General features: G+C 41.0%; 1 long non-coding RNA gene across 1 annotated transcript in view; it reads left to right on the top strand.

Moving 5' to 3' along the window:
• Positions 1-680: 680 nt before the first annotated feature.
• The window catches only part of LOC148186486 (uncharacterized), a 30,542-nt gene continuing 12,727 nt past the window's right edge, over positions 681-18,495 (top strand). The window contains exons 1-2 of the long non-coding RNA XR_015774897.1: positions 681-774; positions 5,124-5,174. This is a non-coding gene — a long non-coding RNA (uncharacterized LOC148186486). The remainder of the gene's footprint in view (positions 775-5,123; positions 5,175-18,495) is intronic.

The following is an 18,495-nucleotide window of genomic DNA, read 5'->3' on the forward strand; positions in this document are numbered from 1 at the left end:
ATATGATCAGAGAAAATTGAGGAAAATTGCCTTGAAATTTGCTTTTGCTCAACAGATATAAAACCTACAACTACCAGAATGCACCTTGCCACAACGCTCCCACTGATGATGTAATGTGAGCGTGGACCAGTGTTTTGGGTATGTGTTTCCCCCTGTCTTAACCTGAGCCAAACCCATAAATTTGAATGGTTTGATACTTGTAACACTTATTACTTTGTGGTTGTGTTATGAACCTTAGTGTCCAGCACTTTTTTAAAAAAAATTTAAAACACTTATATAATTCTATTTTGAATTATTTATATCTTATAGATAGATAGATGTCTTTTTTTTTAATTACATATTTTATATACTGCATTTTTTATTATTTAAAATGACATTTTAACATTACAACTATGATCAATGCACCCAAACAATGGTGAACCATAGTAACTACATAACCAATCCTTCCTCTGTCCCCTCCAGAGAATGTGGGCCAAATAAAAATATAAAACATATTTTTTTTATTTTATTTTATTTCATAAAAAATGACTATATGTTTTTATTTTATTTTATTTCATAAAAAATGACTATATGTTTTTATTTGATTTTATTTTATGTTAGGTTAGGTGCTCCTCCCAGAATTAACCATCGAAGGGGGCGCTACGCGTTATAACGGGAGGGGGGACACTATTTGTGGGACACACTTTTCAACATAACACTGACCGGACACGGACGTTTTTTTTCAACAAGAAACAATATGGCGGTTAGCGTGCAACATCGGATTACAGCTAACAGGTAAGATAAAATGTGTTTCTTATATTTTAGGCGACAGACAGACGACGCAGTAACAGCACGTCGGTTTATATTTGAGGTGCGCTGTCTAGTTTTCCCGTTTGGGTTGAGTTTTGGCTGAGAAAAGTTTGAGTTTTTCCTCTGAATGAGAGCAACAACAACATGCTAGTACTCCGGATTTGTTGCTCCGCGAACCGGTTTTACCAGCGAGTGTGGAAAGACGCCGTAAGACGAACGAGTTTCCAGCTTCCTGAAGCTGTTTACCTGATTTTTCAGCAGCTGTTAAACCAGTAACCGTGTCACCTCCGGGACAGAGAGCACAAAAACGCTGTTGTGTCTGCACGAAGCTAACTGACTCACCTGAGAGGACACAGCTAGACTCAGCGGTCGGTTTGGTGCCTGAAAGCTACACTTGAATAAGCTAAAAGTAAAGATTTCTTACCAGAAATTGACTTCAGCTGAAGGTAAAGGCATGGCAGCTTTATTTTTAGGGCACATGTTATACAGCAGGGCAATACAAAGGGCTTTACAGAGCATTTTGTTGCTCTGTGAAGCGTAGAGACTTGCAATAGATGGGGAAAAAAATATAAAGATAAAAGCAATCACGAAATGATTTACAATAATTAAAGAAATCAACATTAAAAGTAGTAAACAGGGTTCCTGCGTATCCTTAAGTAGTCTTAAAAGGAATTGGACTCGGTAATCTTAAATTAAGGCCTTAAGTGGTATTAAAACGACTCAAATGAATATTTTAGAAGTCTTAAAATGCTCAGACATTTGAAGTAGGATTTTATGTTGGTTTTTTTTCTGATGTTGCATTGTAGAATCTAAAAATAAATAAATAAATAAAATGGTAACATCTATTTTTTTAAAAAATAATCTAATAATTTTTTTTAAACTCATTATGATGGGAATTCAAGCTGTGGAATATCAAATGCAGAATGAGAAGCTGAAAATTGCCAAGAAAATCAGCTAAAAATGACAGATCTTTCCCACTTCTTGAATTATAATATACAGTAATATTGTCATTGTCTTCCATGTGTTCCACTCCAAAAAGGTTTTGTTTTGGGTTGTTTTTTTTACATTTGTCATAGATAATCTAACTTTTTCACTGGATACAAAAAATGTTTTATGTTATAAACATTAGAGCAAAATAAAATTCATAATATCCTCAATTTTGACTATTATAAAATTGAAGTGGTAATAGGAAAGTCTTAAAATGTCTTAAATCTAATTTACCTTAAGCTGCAGGAACCCTGAGCAACATATATTTAAAGGTAAATATATTAAGAATACTTGAAATAATTCAAAATCGAATTTAAAAATGAATTTTCAGTCATTACAGAGTGGAGAAGACAGTGTAAAAAAGTTTTAATCTTTAATTTAAAAGTGGTTAGAGTCTTGGATTGTCTGAGATTGTCTGGCATCATCCGGGGTTGTGCTGCATGATAACAAAACGCTGCTCCACCATGTTTTGTTCTAACTCTTGGGATGGTCAGAAGTAGTCATATTATTTCAGTAAAAGTCTTAAAGTATCTAATATTTACTGTAATTAAGTATTAAAAGTAAAAGTACAAGTAGGTGCTGCTTATAATAAAACAGCCAGAGTTTTGAGTTCTGAATTTTATTTCTTCATAAAGTACACAGACTTCTAAAATGCAGCGTGCGTTACAATTAAAGAAAAAACAACATGTTTTACCACTGAAATGATTAAAAGAACAAAATCAGGATTTTTCTCCCCTCCCATTCCTTCACCTGTCTGTCTCTTCCTCCCTCCTTGCTTCCCTGTATTTGCTAAGTAATTAAGCTGCTTAGGGAACATGTATTGGAGTTTAAGTATACATTTTATGTCGGAAATTTAGTGGAGTAAAAGTGAAGGTTGACAGAAATATAAAAAGTAGGTACTGTAATGAAGTATTACTTTGTGACTTAACAGCATTGACTTGAACAAGAGTAAACCTGTTACCATGCATGCCCAATAGTTCATTTTTTTCTGTCTCTCCCAGTTGCCCCCAGTTTTTTGTAACTCCTACAGATCTTTGAGCCTAGATGTGGATTCAAGCAAAAATAGTGCTGGTGTATACAAAGTCTCCTCTGCAGGAAATCATGGTTCCTCTCAGCAAGGGATGTGATGCTGATAAAGTATTATTGAAAATGTCACATTTGCGTCATTGGCATTTTCTGTCTGTGTCTGCAGTACCGTCACTTCTGAATCTGAATATTGCATGTAGCTTTAAAAAAATATGTGAACTTATAAATATTTGAATACAGTTGGAGTTACTTGTGATACAGTACTTCCCAAATTTCAGAAGTCCAACAGCTGACCAGCTTTGGGGTTTTCAGTCCAAAGCACTTACACACATATGTTCCCTGAAGCGAGAAATGAGATGGTATTTTAAGTGTGCCTTGCTTTAACTCTGCAAAAACGAAAAAGATGAGCTGTGAATTCTGCCTCACAAGGGATTTCTATCCTAGTTTTCTGGCAAACAATATAAGGCTTCCCATGAGAAAAGGTAGCAAAGCAGACGGTGTGTTTCCCAGCGTTTAACCCGCAGTCTTATCAGCTTCTTGTGTTTGTTGTGGCTGTTTGACAGAGTGTGTGATGGCTCATGCATTTGACAGCAATCAACTGACTGTCACGGACAGCTGTGGAGATAGCATCAGACACCGTCGTCAGGTGGCTCGCTCCTTGAAAGCATAAGGAAGACGCAGGGCTGACAGTCGTCTTTGGGGAATGGCTCTGCAGCGCAGGTACTGCGGTGTAGACGCTCTGAGTGCATTCAGGAAAACAAAATCTGAACAATTTTTTCGGTGGAAGACCCAAATATCTTATGAATGTATGTTTTGGAAACCCAGTAACTTAAAGAAAAACTTGATCATTTGTGTATCAGTTGCTTAAACTGCATTACGTTGAATTTGTGAAGAAAACTTTATTTTTCTTACATGCCTCCACCGTGAACGATGAATTTAAAAAAAAACAAACAAACTGATTTTATCATTTTTTTGTGATCAGCTGTTTTTATTATTTTCAGCGTGCATACAATTAAATTATCATTTTAACAATGACAAATAAAATTCCCCCCAACCTTTCACCCACCCTGTAGCAGCACAGTAATTAGGTAGTGAGATAGAATAAAAAAGCATAGACAAAACATACATATAATTAATTATTTTGCTCCATTCTTTAGATTTTTCAATAGCCTGTGTCCATAATTGTAGTATTCTTGGGCCAGCACCACGAGTTTTTGCCACTGACATTGCCATTAACAGATTAGTCCAGTGATTGAGTGACAGCTCATGTGGAAATTAAAAACGGAGGCATTGCTTGATGAACTGCAGTCATGAGGATCTGCATTGAAAAACAGCAAAACTACAGTATGTCAAAATATATTTGGGCGGTATTATGGTATACCGGGATATTTAGAAATCCCAAGGGTACGTTTTTCAGTCGTCATAAATACAGGCACAAGCATTTTTAACCTGACGACGATCCAGGTAGGATCGAAACGCTGTCTTTTATAAACTTGCATGGCATGGAGTTAATGTCAGTACTGACAACTGACAACTCTACTGTATTGTAGTGCACAGCATGCACCACCAGATCTCAGTCTCAGTAGGACTGTAAACAGTTGGTGGCAGTGTGAGACCGTGGAGTGTAACGCCATGTTTTTTACATCTTACTTGGTGAATTAAGGATTTATTTCAATGAAACCATAGTTGGTGATTGTTGGAGCAGTGGACTTAATAACTAGAATACTAGCAAAAGAAAACAAGATAATTTGGGTGAGTTGTATTTTTTCTGTGGAGTTTGAAAAAAAGTGTGTTTTATGATGAGTCAGCGAGACAATAATGCCTCATCAGTCTTCTGTGACCAAGAGGAATTTGAATTCAGAAGGTGTACAGTTGTATGTCTCTCTTAAATATTAAATTTAAGATTATTGCCCTGCACACTTATACCATAATATACTGTATACCCTGACATTTCTAGTATGAAGGTACTAAATATTGCAACATAACATCCAGTACATGTTCTCAATGCTTCCCTATCACATGCGTTTTCGCTAAAACCTATCCTGTTATTATGACCATCACAAGGCACACTTGTGTAGCATCGCTGCTGCTTAATTAGCATCTTGACTTGCCACACCTGTCATGTTGATGGATTATCTTTGAAAAGGAAAAGTGCTCACGAGCACGCGTTTTAACGTAGAAATTAGAACTAACATAGAACTTAAACCTGTGAAAGGCGGGAGCAAAAACACAAATGTTGCACTTAAATTTTTGTTCAGTGTAGTTTTGTTAAACACGACCCTCTTTTACTTCAATTCATCAAGAGTTTTCTCTGTTTTTAGATTCTTCGTTTACTGTGGAGGCATGCAAGAAACATTTCCAGGAAACGCATGGTGAGTATCTGATATACAAATTCTCATTTTGAGTGTAACAGTCCAGAGTATCTTCATTTCCAGTGACTGATCTGAAGCTCTCTTTCATTTCTCTTGTCTCTCTCTATTAACCCCTCACTATATTAACCTTGCTGATTAATGTAAGACATTGCCAGGATGAGTATTATGGGTTTCAATGGGGAAATGAGTTGAAAATTATGTTAACTTGAACCCGGAGATCGCCCAGGGACCTAATCCATTGTAAGCAGCGCTCCACTGTACGTGTGATTATTCTGCTATCCAGAGACCCCGCTGCCTCTGATGTGGGGGCCTTCCTGCCTGCAATTACAACCCATTAGCCCCTGATTGATAGCTTCACTGAGGGCTAATGCATCGCTATAGCAGCAAAAGATAAAGGGAAAATGACAATAAATACATAAGTGAATTAAACGCCACTTCTCATTACTAAAATCTTTGACCTCTTTGCGTCATCGGAGTAACTAATGCACTTTTTACCCACATAAAAAACCCTAAATTACTGTACATGTGATGACGGAGCAACACGTGGATCCAGTGATTGTAAAATCTATCTATCACCCTGTTGTAAAGTCTACAGCTCGTTGGACACACTTTGCTTATTTCCACACGGCGTTAGATTAGAGCGTTTTTTAGTGCGTCATCATGATTGATAAGACTGGTGGTTTAACAGTAAGTTACATATGCGTGTGTGAAATGAAATGCCCAACTTTTGTCTCTGGTGTGTTACAACCTCACGCTGCACAAGCACAGCGCACGCTATCAGTAACCTACGCAAAACACTCGAGCTTTGTGGAGGCTCTTTGTGTTGGAGTAAATACTCCCTCTCTGCTCTTTCAGTCTTTACGCCTGCATTACATGAAAACGTGCCTGTGTGTACGTGTGTCATTTCAAACAAAAAATATGTTTTTTTTCCTAGCTCCCCTTGTTGAATTACATCCCTCCTCCTCATTCCTCTCATTCCCCCTGCCTCTGACTGACAGTGTGAGGCCTGGCCACTCTCCTGTCGCGAGGCCTGCATTGAACGCCGGGTTACTGCCCCCTAATTATCAATTACAAGGCTCTGCTTCCACACCTGGAGCAGGCCAGGCTGGGAATGAGCTTAGCCCATTAGGATGGACCTCCGGCTGGGTTGTTTATGGAGGGGGCTGGGCTCTTCCCTCTGGAGGTGTTAATGGGCCTTCCAGGGGTATACAGCCAGCAGGCTGGTCCATCACAGTGTCTGATAACATGCTGCACTGCTGTTGGGATTTTAATGCTCATTTCTAGTAGAGATACATGTCATTATTTGTCATTGTATATACTGATTTGTCATCTTTTATCTTCAGTTTCAAAGCTTTAAACCCTTTAACTGATTTTCAAGAAATCATTCAAGTATTTGGTGATGTTATTAAAACAGATTGCAGTGAAAGGGCCCTGATAATTTGCGTTAGGGGTTGACAGATTATCGACCTGACCGATTACAGGGGCTGATATTTGGCGTTTGGCCGATTATCTGTATCGGCATTTTATTTTAATGATCAGCGATAAAATTAATTAATTAAAAAGTGCAAAGAAAATGTCAGCATGGGAGAAACTTTTACTTTGTAAAACCTCAAGGAGCTATTTTTATTTAGTAATTTCTTATTAAAATTTTCACTTGACTTTATATTTTTTTAAAAAGTTACAAGGAACTTGCTGTATGTGACGTTTTGATTTAACATTTGCAAAAGGCATTAACACAAAGTTTTGTGTTTGAGTTTGTTGGATTCCAAATTTTTAAATATTGACAGAAATATTTTCATTTTTATTGTAAATGCATGTCGGTTCCAAATATCAGTTAGCGGTCTCTGTAACTACTAATAATCGGTATCCCTATCGGCCCTGAAAAAGAAAATTCGTTCAACTCCTAATTTGCATTATTTGTAGATTCATTAGGGCCCTGTTAAACCAAGCTGACATTCGAGGCTCAGTGTTGTGCTGTCGCTGAGCCTCTGTCGCCCGAGTAGTTGCAGTGTGTTTGCCATTTATTGTCTGCTGCATCACAAGTTTGAGATTTCTCTGGTTTCTTACTTTGACAGAGAGTAACTCTGTTCACAAATCTTGATCATGAAAGTCTGAGATTCGAAATTAGTCAGAGACCCCTCAGTTAACTTAGATTGCTACAAGTTATTCTTGTTAGTCTTTTGTTGTTGTATTTTTTTTGTGAGTAAGTGTGTTGTACAGCGTGCTTTTAGGGAGACATTTTGGTCACTAGATTTTACTGCAGAGTGAACGCTCTTGACTTTTATGATACTCTTTGATACAAGCTGAAGCTGACACGCTGCAGCGGCACTGAGAGGAGGAGAGACTACACTGTAAGGCTCTGAGACAACCTTATCTTCTTTTTTTTTTTACTTTTTCTTATTTATTTGTTTATTTACTCACTTATTTCACTTTTTGTACTATTTTTTAAAATCTTTGTTTGATTCATTTTTTAGCCTTTAATGTTTTTGTCTTGTCTTTTGACACTTATGTTGTAGAGTTGTAGACTTCTTGGTATCACATGACCTGTCAGGTGACCCATTCATGCTACTTATGGGTTGTGTGTCTGTGCTTTGTCATGTCTTAGGAAGGGCTAATGCCCGAAACGTCACATGTGTGGAGGTAATCGAATACATTTTCATGGGAGCATGCACTAGCATGCAGACTTTATTTGTTCTTTCACATGTGTTTTTGCTTGAACCAGCACTTAGTTTTAATCACTTTTGGATGTGCGCGCCGCGTGAACTTTTCAACATTATCTTCTCTCTTTTGTTTAAAAATGGTGAATTTAAAGCAGCTTAATGAGATGCAGTCTCTGGCTTTTGTTTGATATCTTGGCAAAAAAATGTTACGCACTTACGACCCATCGTTACTGCCGTTAGCTTTTTTACTATATTAAGTGAGGCCACTGTCACACTAAACATCCCGCTGAACCCGTTCAAACTTTACAACTTTATATGGAAAAAACTCCTGAATCATCAAATATTTGTGTTACGCAGCCAAATTTAACTCAACTTTCAAAATTCTAATTCGGGTACAGCCCTAAAAATAACATAATGGACTTTTAGTTTAGGTGATGACGTTACACCATTTGTCGGAGTGAGTGATGACGTAACTGTTTGTGTTTGCCCATTGGCCGTGCTCTCTCTAAATGAATATGCAGTTCTGCATAACTGTATTCCTCATTTTCTTTAACCAGTGTAGCATGATAGCACGTCTTAATTAGCCACCTGCAGCTACTCAGCCAGCCGCTAACAAATTAATGCTTCATCCACACGCTCTTGTCACAGTGCGGGAAAGCACATTGATGGGTTGATATATATCCACTGTTTGGGGCTGCAATGGTATGAGAATGTCATAGTGGGATAATCATCTCCGAAAATACAGAGTAATGTGGATGTAGCCGTAGTAGTATTGTTCTTCGTTTTAAGATGAATTTTTTGGGCAGGACTACAACAGCAAGGCAAAGTCTTTAAGTGAGGAATGCCGCCACTTTCTGTTTCAAATTAAAAGCCCTCTAGCATTTCTTACACAGTCTAACCATGTACAAGATTTTGACCCAGTCTTGTTTTTGAAGGAGGAAGTTAAAAAAAAAAAGAAAACCCATGCCATCTAAAAAGTCAGGAAAGCATCGATTTTAATCGTACATCATTCGATTATTTGTTACTTGCATTTCAGCCAACTTTATGGGAGTACAGTGTGCTGTTGCTGGAGAAATCTTGAATTTAAGAAGAGCAGAGCAGATTTCTGGATGAGACATGTTGTGTCATCACCTATTGAACGTACCCAGAGAGACCTATTTAACAAGTAAAAGAAGCACGTCCCTCCACAGCCAGGATTTGTAACAGCATCGAGAAAGAATCTGCTCTCTGAAATATTACCTCATCGCTCTGTTCAAGCTTCGGATCTTAAAATATTCAACAAAATATATTCAGTAAAAGGTGCAGCATTGATAGAATGTAGCACGTCATTTGCTGCTAGGTACTGATATCTTTATACGTACTAAGTAATCAAGTACGACATGCATAGATCACTGCTTCCATGTTGCCGCAGCCACCTGTATCCTCCACTCGCCTCTTTCTATTCATGTAGAAGACACAAAAATAGATGTCTTTTCACCCCTGAATGCAAATAGATTGACTTGGCCTCTTATCATGACAATAGTCGCTCTTTCAAACCCGTCTCGCCTGTGCTCTATTCAACTGTTAGCAGCGTTTAGGTGAAGGAGTCAGCTTATGGCAGCCGTGCTCTATATCACGCAGAAGATTGAAATGAAAATGAGGCGTTTCTCAGAATAGCTGCAGGCGAACGGGGGGAGGCTGGTAGTCGGAGGATTGAGGGTGACGGGGGTGAAGATATATGTTATGACTGTCTGTGTATTCTAGAGCTCACGGGGTTGTTTTGAGTCTTTGCCTTGCTGAATGCTTCTGAGATATGTCACAGGTGTTATGATGGATTGGAGAGCGCGGTATGTGCCGCATTAACTTTCACATCGTGTGAGAAAGAGACACAGAGAGGGTGCAGGTGTGTGTGTGTGTGCTTCTGAATGCAAACACACATTTGTATTATTGCGTGTGTATTTCAGATCCCCTCCTTCGCCCCATCGCTCTTCCTGCTGGTGTGTGCGTGTGTATTTATGTGTGCTTGCGTATTTTGTTGGAGGCGGAACAAGGGAGGAAATGAATGAATAAGACGCAGCTATGCATTTATTCTCTTATTATAAAAGCTCTATGATTCACAGAAGATTGAAAATGTGCTTTTCGCATTATGAACTCAGCTTGTGAAAGATATTTTTATGTTCTGCCTTTTATATTGTTGCCAAAAAATCCATTATCCCCAACAATGACTCATCATCTGTAAGCATTCATTAACAATATAAAAACAAAGGTTGTTGACACAAGAGCTGTACTGTGCTAACTATTATATTAATCACCAACATATGGCTGTAATGAGAGATAATTGAAAATGACATTATCTTCCATTTGATGCAAGCTTCACAATGCCCTCCATAACAACAAAAATGGCCACATAACTTTTCCCTGTACCAACAGTAAGCCGTTGATGGTAAAAAAATAAAGTCTGGACCTAAAAGTCATCCTGACAAACCATTAGTGATGTTGCCATGATGTGTCCACACACGCTCGGTGCATTTAGCCTCCCTGCTGTCCCCTGTTGTGCTTCATTGGGGCTGAGGGATGTGTGCACTGACGCAAGCTGCAGTCTCTCTTGGGCAGCCATGCAGGTAAATAAACTGGTGATTGTGTGCTGAGGGAGGGCATCACGTGCACAGAAGAAAAAAGCCTGCTGATTACTGATCGTCTAGCCTCGCTAATAATGCTCCATGTCCCAACTCCTCTCGAGATGAGCTCTGGATCAATCTTTAATACGGTGACCGAAATACAAATTCTGTATTGACCTGCAGGAGAATTCTCCAACGACCGGCATCATTTATTTGTATTTAATTGCATCCGTGCGCATGCTCGACAGCCCGTCATTGATTTCAATATAGGAGATAATGAAAATAGTCTTTCACCTTAATTACTGATCAATTTAAAGGAATTGAAACTCTCCTGTTGTTTAATATGTAGCATCTCTACTGTCTGCCTGTATTGAGGATGTTTTATTGTTACTTCATACCACCGAGTGAGTCTGTGGCTCTGACACATCTTACCTTGGTCAGAAGATCATGACCTCTCTTGCATTTATTTCGTTATTAATGCCTGGAGAATGTTTGTGGCTTCCCAGCAGACAGTTTGATCACTTTTTTTGTCCCCTCAAAGGTGAACAGCTCATCTTTATGTGTTTTTATACCGTGTTTATTTGTGAAACCGCTATGTTGGTATTTATTTGACTCAGTGCTGAAATATGTTGATGTCTGAGATGTGTGTATAGAAGCTATGTGTCATAACCAAGACTGCACGGTGAGATCTTTGAGGTCCTTTTGATCCATTTAGAGCCAGTGCAGCCTTTTTTTCTTTTTGCTTTTGACATTTCTTGTTTGTCTCTTTGCTGCGCATATGTGGCTTCTTTTCTGTTGAGCATATTTGTGTTGAGAAAGGTTAAAGAGGGAGCGCAAACACACGTCGGGGTTCTCATTAAGACAATAGCTGTTAGCTCCAATAATGCGCCAATTAAAGTGTATCCTGTGCTTACAAAGTGCTTCGTTGGGGGCTCGATTTCTCCTCTTCTTGAATCCAAATCTTTGTCACCTCAAATGAAAAAGCACTTGTAACATCACAGGGGCCTATCCACCATTATCCCTCTTTACTATTATTCATCTCCAATAAGCACCGCAGCTCCCCTCAGGGCAACAAGGCGAGGTTTGATGCAATTCAGTCCTAATCAGACACTGTTTGCCTGTTTTTGGATTGGCTGTTATGTTCTCTCACAATGTGAAAGGCGCGGCGCCTCAGGCACAGCTGACTGTGACGGGGCCCCCACGAGGGACCCTATGGTGGCTCCATGGGGAGGAGTCCCTAATCCAGGATTATTCTCCCAGACCCGCAGCCAGCTGGATTAGGAGATAGTCAGTGGAAAAGAGCACCGTCAGCACTCTTTCCTTAGCAGCTCAGTGGATTAGAGGCGTGCAGACGCCGAGCTGCCTGTGAGGTGCAGAGACCGAGAGGAAGGTCCCCTCTCAGCTACACTGCAGCACCATACATGGAGATGGAAAAAAGGGGATGGTTGAGTGCACACTCATACACGATGAAGAGTTGATTTTTCCATTCTTGACTTCGGGTGCTCAAATAAGGTGTCAGGAGATAATGGCGAGCTTCATGGGTGGATGGCGTTAAACTGAAATGAGGAAAAAGGACATTTAAATAAAACAGCATACGCATTTGTCGTCATTTCTGCAGTGAAATCTACATCTCATGACCCCATGTGCAGGCTGCACTGTACGACAGGTGACACGCAGCTGCAACCTGCCATCCCTCTTTAGAGAGATTATCTACATTACTGTGGGTGCACTTTTGCACATTGTACAGCGTGTTTTGTGTATGCACCGGTGAGAGAGTGTTTGAGAGCAGCAACTAGTTGCATTTGTGTTGTTTGTGGTCTGCACATGAAACCAAGTGCATGGTCGCAGCAGCAGCAGAGCAGCGTTAGAAACCCCAGCTAGTTTCTGCAGCCAGTAATCAGCTACTATTGATTGTAAAGGAGTCAATGAGAGTAGAGTCTCAATGTGCCCTCAAAGCTGCCGCGGATGGATCGATCACGGCCTGCTGCTGAGCCTTTGTGTGACCGGCATAATGGAATGTGCACAGAAATGTGCAGCGTTTGCTTTCTTTGATAAGAACAAAACAACGTCTTCATTTTTGCAGTGTGTGTCCATTGTTGGTCATTTTTCTGCAAGGTTTGGAATTGTAATTTTTTTTTTTGTTCATAAATTCAAAAACAATTTGTTTCTCAGCCTGCAAACAAATGCTTGTGTTCATCCATGAGACCGAAATGCATGCAACCACATTACCTCCCCATCAAAACCACATCCTATCAACTTAATGCACAGAAAAGAGGCCATATTGAAATTGCCAGGTGCCTAATTTGGTCTTTGTTGAACATAATTGAAACCACTCATCCCTCCCCCCACCGGAGAGGAGAGAGAGAGAGGGGGAGAGAGAAGAGAGAGAGAGAGATAATTGCCTTATAAGGCAGTAGGCTGTTATGAACGTGACGTCTCATTCCCAGCAGCATGCTGGCAGATGATACGGTAAAGCCCACATCTCAAATCCATCTGAAGAAAGCTGGCTCTCACAGGCTTTGGTTTGATAGCTCCAGCTGTCTCGTTTAGGACTGCATGTGTGTGAATGTGTGCACATACATATGTGTGTGTGTATGTGTGCGCTTGGAAAGGGGGATGGTGCATTTATGTGTGTGTGTTTTTTGTGCACTAGTGAGTGCATGTGTAGCGTGTTATTGACTCCTGAATTACTTCGCTGCAGGGGGATTTTGTTGGAATTTTATGTGTGTGTGGCAGTGGGCGGGCGGGCAGGAGAACATGGGTGATGAATAGAGAGGTGTGTGTAAGTCTGAATGTGTGTGTGGACAGAGTGGGATGCTGAGTCAGGTGGGTGATTTACAGTGTAAGCATTGCAGTGCAGGTGGAAGCGCGCACACACAGACACGCCGTGTGTAAGATCATTTTTCATTTCTTCTTTTGTTTTTCCGCTTGCGGTTCGACCCCTCCTCTCTCCTTCACTCGCTCTGTGTCTCCTCCACGTCCTCCAATCCTGTCTTTCTCTCCCGTCCTCCCCTTCTTGTTGCTTCCCGCTCTGTTGCGCTTCCCTTTCCCCTTTCCATCACCATCCCTCGCCGTTTCCCTGCATCTCAGTGTTCCCTCCCCCAACCGGACAGCGGGGCTAGATGCATGTGTGTGCATGTGTGTGTGTGCACACAAACACACACACACTCATGCACGCACTCCCAGCTGGGGGCAGCAGTAGGGAGGGATGTTCTTGGGGAAATGGAGGACGGTATGCAGTCTGCTCCTCTTGGAAAACTGTCATATCTTCTTCTCTCTCTTCTTTGTCAACAGTGAATTTCTTGTTCTCTTTTCAAAACAAATCACTGTTACTATTACTATTACTGTATATGATTTTTCTGCTAAAAGATTTCACTCTACCTGTCACCCCCTTGCCCCCCAATCATCCCTCTCTGCCTACCCCGTTCTCTCTGTCTGATTTGCCAAGATTTTTTTTCACTGTTGCTGGTGCCCTCTCAGCATGTGCTGTTGTCCCCCACCGAGAGGGTTTTCTCCTGTCACTACACACTCCTCACAGGGTGTCCTCTTGCTACCAACAGTCCCTTTAAAGCCTAGCCCTCCATTTATCTCTGCTCTCCTTTTTTTTTATCTCCCATTCTCGCTTTTTTATAAGTGCCGCGAGCTCCTTTCAATTATCTTCCCCTTCTTCTCGGCGGTCGCTGGGAGACAGCTTTTCTGTGCAAATATTTGCTTTTCATGAATATGCCATCATTAAGCACCCTGCAAAGGTGTAGGCGCTGCACCGACGAAATGTTAATTGTGGCTCGGCGAGGCCCTCTCGTGCATTCCTACCATTGCAGGAATCTGGCAGGAGCTCAGACAGGGAACAGACGTCTGGGTCAGGGCAGGCTCAGGCAGAGAGTGTGAGAGAGAGGACGGGAGAAAAGAAAGAGAGCAAGGAGAGGGGAAGGGAAATGAGGAGTGTGAATATGGGAAATAAGTGTGATATTTAGATGTAAACATGAAGAAAATAATTTCCAAAAACCTCCATTTGCACCATCAGGTTGAGCTTTCAGCCTAATCCTCTAGACCTCAGGGTCTAGCATGAACCACAGGGGGGTTTCGACTTTCGGAAGAGCCGCTTTGTTCCTCTTGAACGCACTTCCCCGACCACCTGAAGGCACATCAGAGACTGGACTCATTTAAAGAAATCCTTTAACGTTACTTTGTAAATTATCACATTGTTTCTCAGTTACTAAAAATCCAACCACTAATTCTCATCCCAGTGCTTTAGATTTGTCCCTGTTGTTTTACCTGCTTTTAATTACTGTGTGCTTCTATCCTCCTATTTCCCCTTTGAGATTTGCATTTAATGAAACATGTGTTATTTATAAAATGCCTTTATAACTATTATTATTATGAAGGCCAGAAGGAATTGAGCCCGCGTATGCCCGAGGGAGTTCAGTCGTCAATTATAGTACAACTGGATGAGGACCAAGAGGCCAGCGTGAAAAGAGGGATTATAGTTCGTTTCAACATGGAGCTGGTATCTGTTGCAAGATCGCCTTAATATGGTGAACAGCAACGGCTTTGTTTTAGGCGAGGAATGCAGCCGGTTCAGCTAAATTAGAGGCAGCCATTTCCGTATGCATGAGGAGCTAGGCTACGCTGGCAGAGCCTCTCGATCGGGTTGAACATGGACGCTGTGATATGGAGTAAAGCAGTTGAGGTAGCCAAAAAAAAAAAAAACATTGGGTAAAATCAGTAGATGTTTGGTTAAGATGGGCAGCAGTTCCATCCTCTAACAAGGGTTTGCAGCAGGTACTTGCTAATGTTGCTAATATCATTTTTATTTTTTAAAATTGGTCTAATGCTCTAAGACCCCTCTACTGTGACCATTTTGTGCTGGTGGTCCCATCCACTGACATGCACGGGGTGGGCTTTGTGACCTATTCTGCAGCCAGCCACCAGGGGGCAATCAAGATGATTTGGCTTCACTTTTGGGGAGTTGGCATAGCCATCCATATTTTTTTCATGCCGCCTATGATTGTGGCTCAATTTTGCCGTTATGACTGCCTAAGGCCCCATTGGGGTGAGTCTTTTGTAAGTTGCTAAAATGATTAATAATGATTGGAATAAACAGTTGATACCCTGCAAATAAAAATCTCCACATTTGCTTCTGCACAAAGCCAAGCTTGTCACATTTCCACCACGTTGCGCATTATTGCCTCATATAATGCTCATGCACCACTCTTAGCTAGTTAGCTCGCTGGCTAACATCTACATTCTGCCATTTACATATACAGTTTAGTCAAGCTACGGTTATAACTTGATTAGGCCATTTCATTGGACTACTGTCCTTGTCCCAGCAAGGACTGGGGTAGAATGGATTTCTTGAAGGAAGTATGTCCGACTCCGTCACAGATGGTGGACATATGCCCCCTTTCAGCTTCTTGCTACAGACTGAACCACAATGTTGATCTGCAATAGCTTCTGAGTAGAAAACCACCCCGTCATGTACATAAAATCAAACAGCACTGAGCAAACTCTGCCTTAATTGATTCGTTTTAAGCCACCTGAAAAAAAAAATCAATATCAGTTTAAGTAAACGCTATCTTTAGAATAGTTTCACAGCTTTACTTTACCATAAGACAGCCCTTACCATCGGGGAACTGAAGCCCTTATATCAAAAACACCAGACTCCATTAAGAAAAACAGGCATTTTACTCCACCGAACATTGAAGAAGAAAAGGTGATCGCTTAAACTGATATTGATTTTTTTTTTTAGGCGGCTCAAAAATGTTTTGCTGCGGCTCCATCCACAGTACTACACTATTTTTTCCTTCTACCTAAACCAGACTAAGAGCCTCTAAGGGACTGTGCTTTATTTATCAGAGGAGGGGGGTGGCTGGGGTGTGACATTTTATTAAAATAAATACAAAATATTACCATTTAAAGTTGTATGTCCCTCACCTAATCCAAAAATAAAAAAAAAAACCACAAATCCCTCCCTAGTGCTTAATTTTTTTAAATGCCTGACCTGTTTTACACCACCCCTTTCCCCTCATAAATAACGAACAGTCCCTATCTAAACCACCAAGGGAGACCGGCGAGGTGACTAGGAGCATGCTAAGTGGCGGATAATCCAGGTGTGTTAGTTTCGACTTGGAGAAATTTTATAAAGTAGGATTTCAGACTACTTGTATTTTAAAAGTCCAGTTTTTGTCAGACTAACATGATAACTCCACTTTTTCTATCACCATGTAAACGTCCTGAGGGAAAGAAAGAGCTGAGGGAGGCAGCTAACAGGAACGCACCTTTGCAGAGCTGAACTCAGACCTCCAGCAGGTAAACAGAAATGTCAAGCAATCATTTCCCACAGCATTAATTAAAAGTAAAGTAGTCCTATTTTTTCAAATATTTCACCCCACAATAAACACAAGTACATTATACTTGTATATAGTAGAGTATGGTATATATATTGATTTTCAGACTTCCTGACTACAGTTGAGATGGTATAAATGATGGTGGACACATGGACCAGTGATGGAAGAAGCACTCAGGTCACTTAGTATGCTGTAGTAAAAGTATATATACAAACATGTAAAATACTCCAGTTTGAGTAAAAATCTTGCATCCAAGAGACGGGGATATAGCTTGTATGGACAGGAAGACATGATTCTGTATTTCTTTTCGGTCTCATCTTCGGCCCTCAGATTTGTAGCGTGAGAAAGTGTGTGAAATTGCTGCTTCAGACAGACAGGATGTATTCACAGGGATGACATGATTGTAGTTAGTCACACTGAGCCACATGACGGCCGCCGCTGATAAATGAGGTCGATTTGATATATTGTGGCCCATCACAACAGTTCCGCGTTGTCTGTCCCGAGTCTGCCTCGCAGTCGTCTTATGTCCTAAGTGTGTTTTTATACGTGAAGGAGAGACGGAGCAGAGAAGATGCTCCTCTACACTGAAATGCAACTGACACGTGGATGTTTGTTTGGGTGGAAACTCTTTAGCTTCCCCTTCTCATTCTTGTCTTGCTGGCAATGCAGGTGTGTGCGGATGGATTCCTCGTTATCCTTCATTTCATCATTTTTTGCATCCTCCTCTCTTCCTCAGCTCTGTTTTAGTTTGTTTTCCACAGGTGAATTCTCCCGCACCCTCCCTCCTTTGTCTCTTGTCTACCACCCTCCCCCCTCTCTCTGCCTTCTGCTTTCCCAGAGAAGTCAACCTGTTATCGGCAGGGTCTATGAATAGCACAGGGTTGGAGCTGCGACCCACTCACCCCCCTAACATAGCTCATGTCTTATGCATTGCTCCTGCACGCAGAATCCCTCAAGCCCTGTTTCTACAGCTACACGGCTGTAGTTCTGCCACGACACCCAGTTTCCAAAACATGCTGCACAATTCCAGAAGAAAAGAAAAGGTTTAGATAATGGAGAATGTATTTATTAATGCTATAAAATGTGCAGATTAAAGGCACTATATCACAGTTCTCAAATAGCACATCACTCAGTTCATTAACAGGCAGCTCATCTCTCAATGGAGGTGTCTCAGGTGCATCTTCTCTCTCCTGCTCCTGAGCTGAAAAACGACAAAACGTGCGAAACTGCTAATAAATTGTTACACTCATTTGCATTCTGCACACATTTTCCTCTCACTTTTCCGGCACCAGACACCTACACTGTATATTCATCCAAAGATTGCAGCTCAGCAGTCAGAGCTGCAGATGCAGCGCAGAGATAAGCGTCCGCGGCCGCCGATGCCATCATTCTTCCTACGTTTCCTCCTGGAAATTCAGTTGTTGGCGAGATGCTTATTTTCCAAAACACTGAAATATGTTTACAATGCAGCGAGCGGCGGCATCATCCTCCCAGTGTTTCTCCTCTATGCCACCGCTCCAATAATACACCAGGGACAAGGAGCTTAACAGTGACAGCCCCAAATCCCTCTTTCCACAGCACTGATTTCTGGATTAAGGAGGGGAGATTTCCACACCTCTGAATTGTATTGTGTTACGGGGCTCACACATCTTTTCACGCATCTTTTCTTTTGCGGCATGCATCGAAATGGAAGCATTTCCTTACTTACACAGATTTA

This window comes from Plectropomus leopardus, chromosome 18, assembly GCF_026936395.1.
Source record: "Plectropomus leopardus strain MGB_pleo_1.0 chromosome 18, ASM2693639v1, whole genome shotgun sequence".
Taxonomy (NCBI): Eukaryota; Metazoa; Chordata; class Actinopteri; order Perciformes; family Serranidae; genus Plectropomus; species Plectropomus leopardus.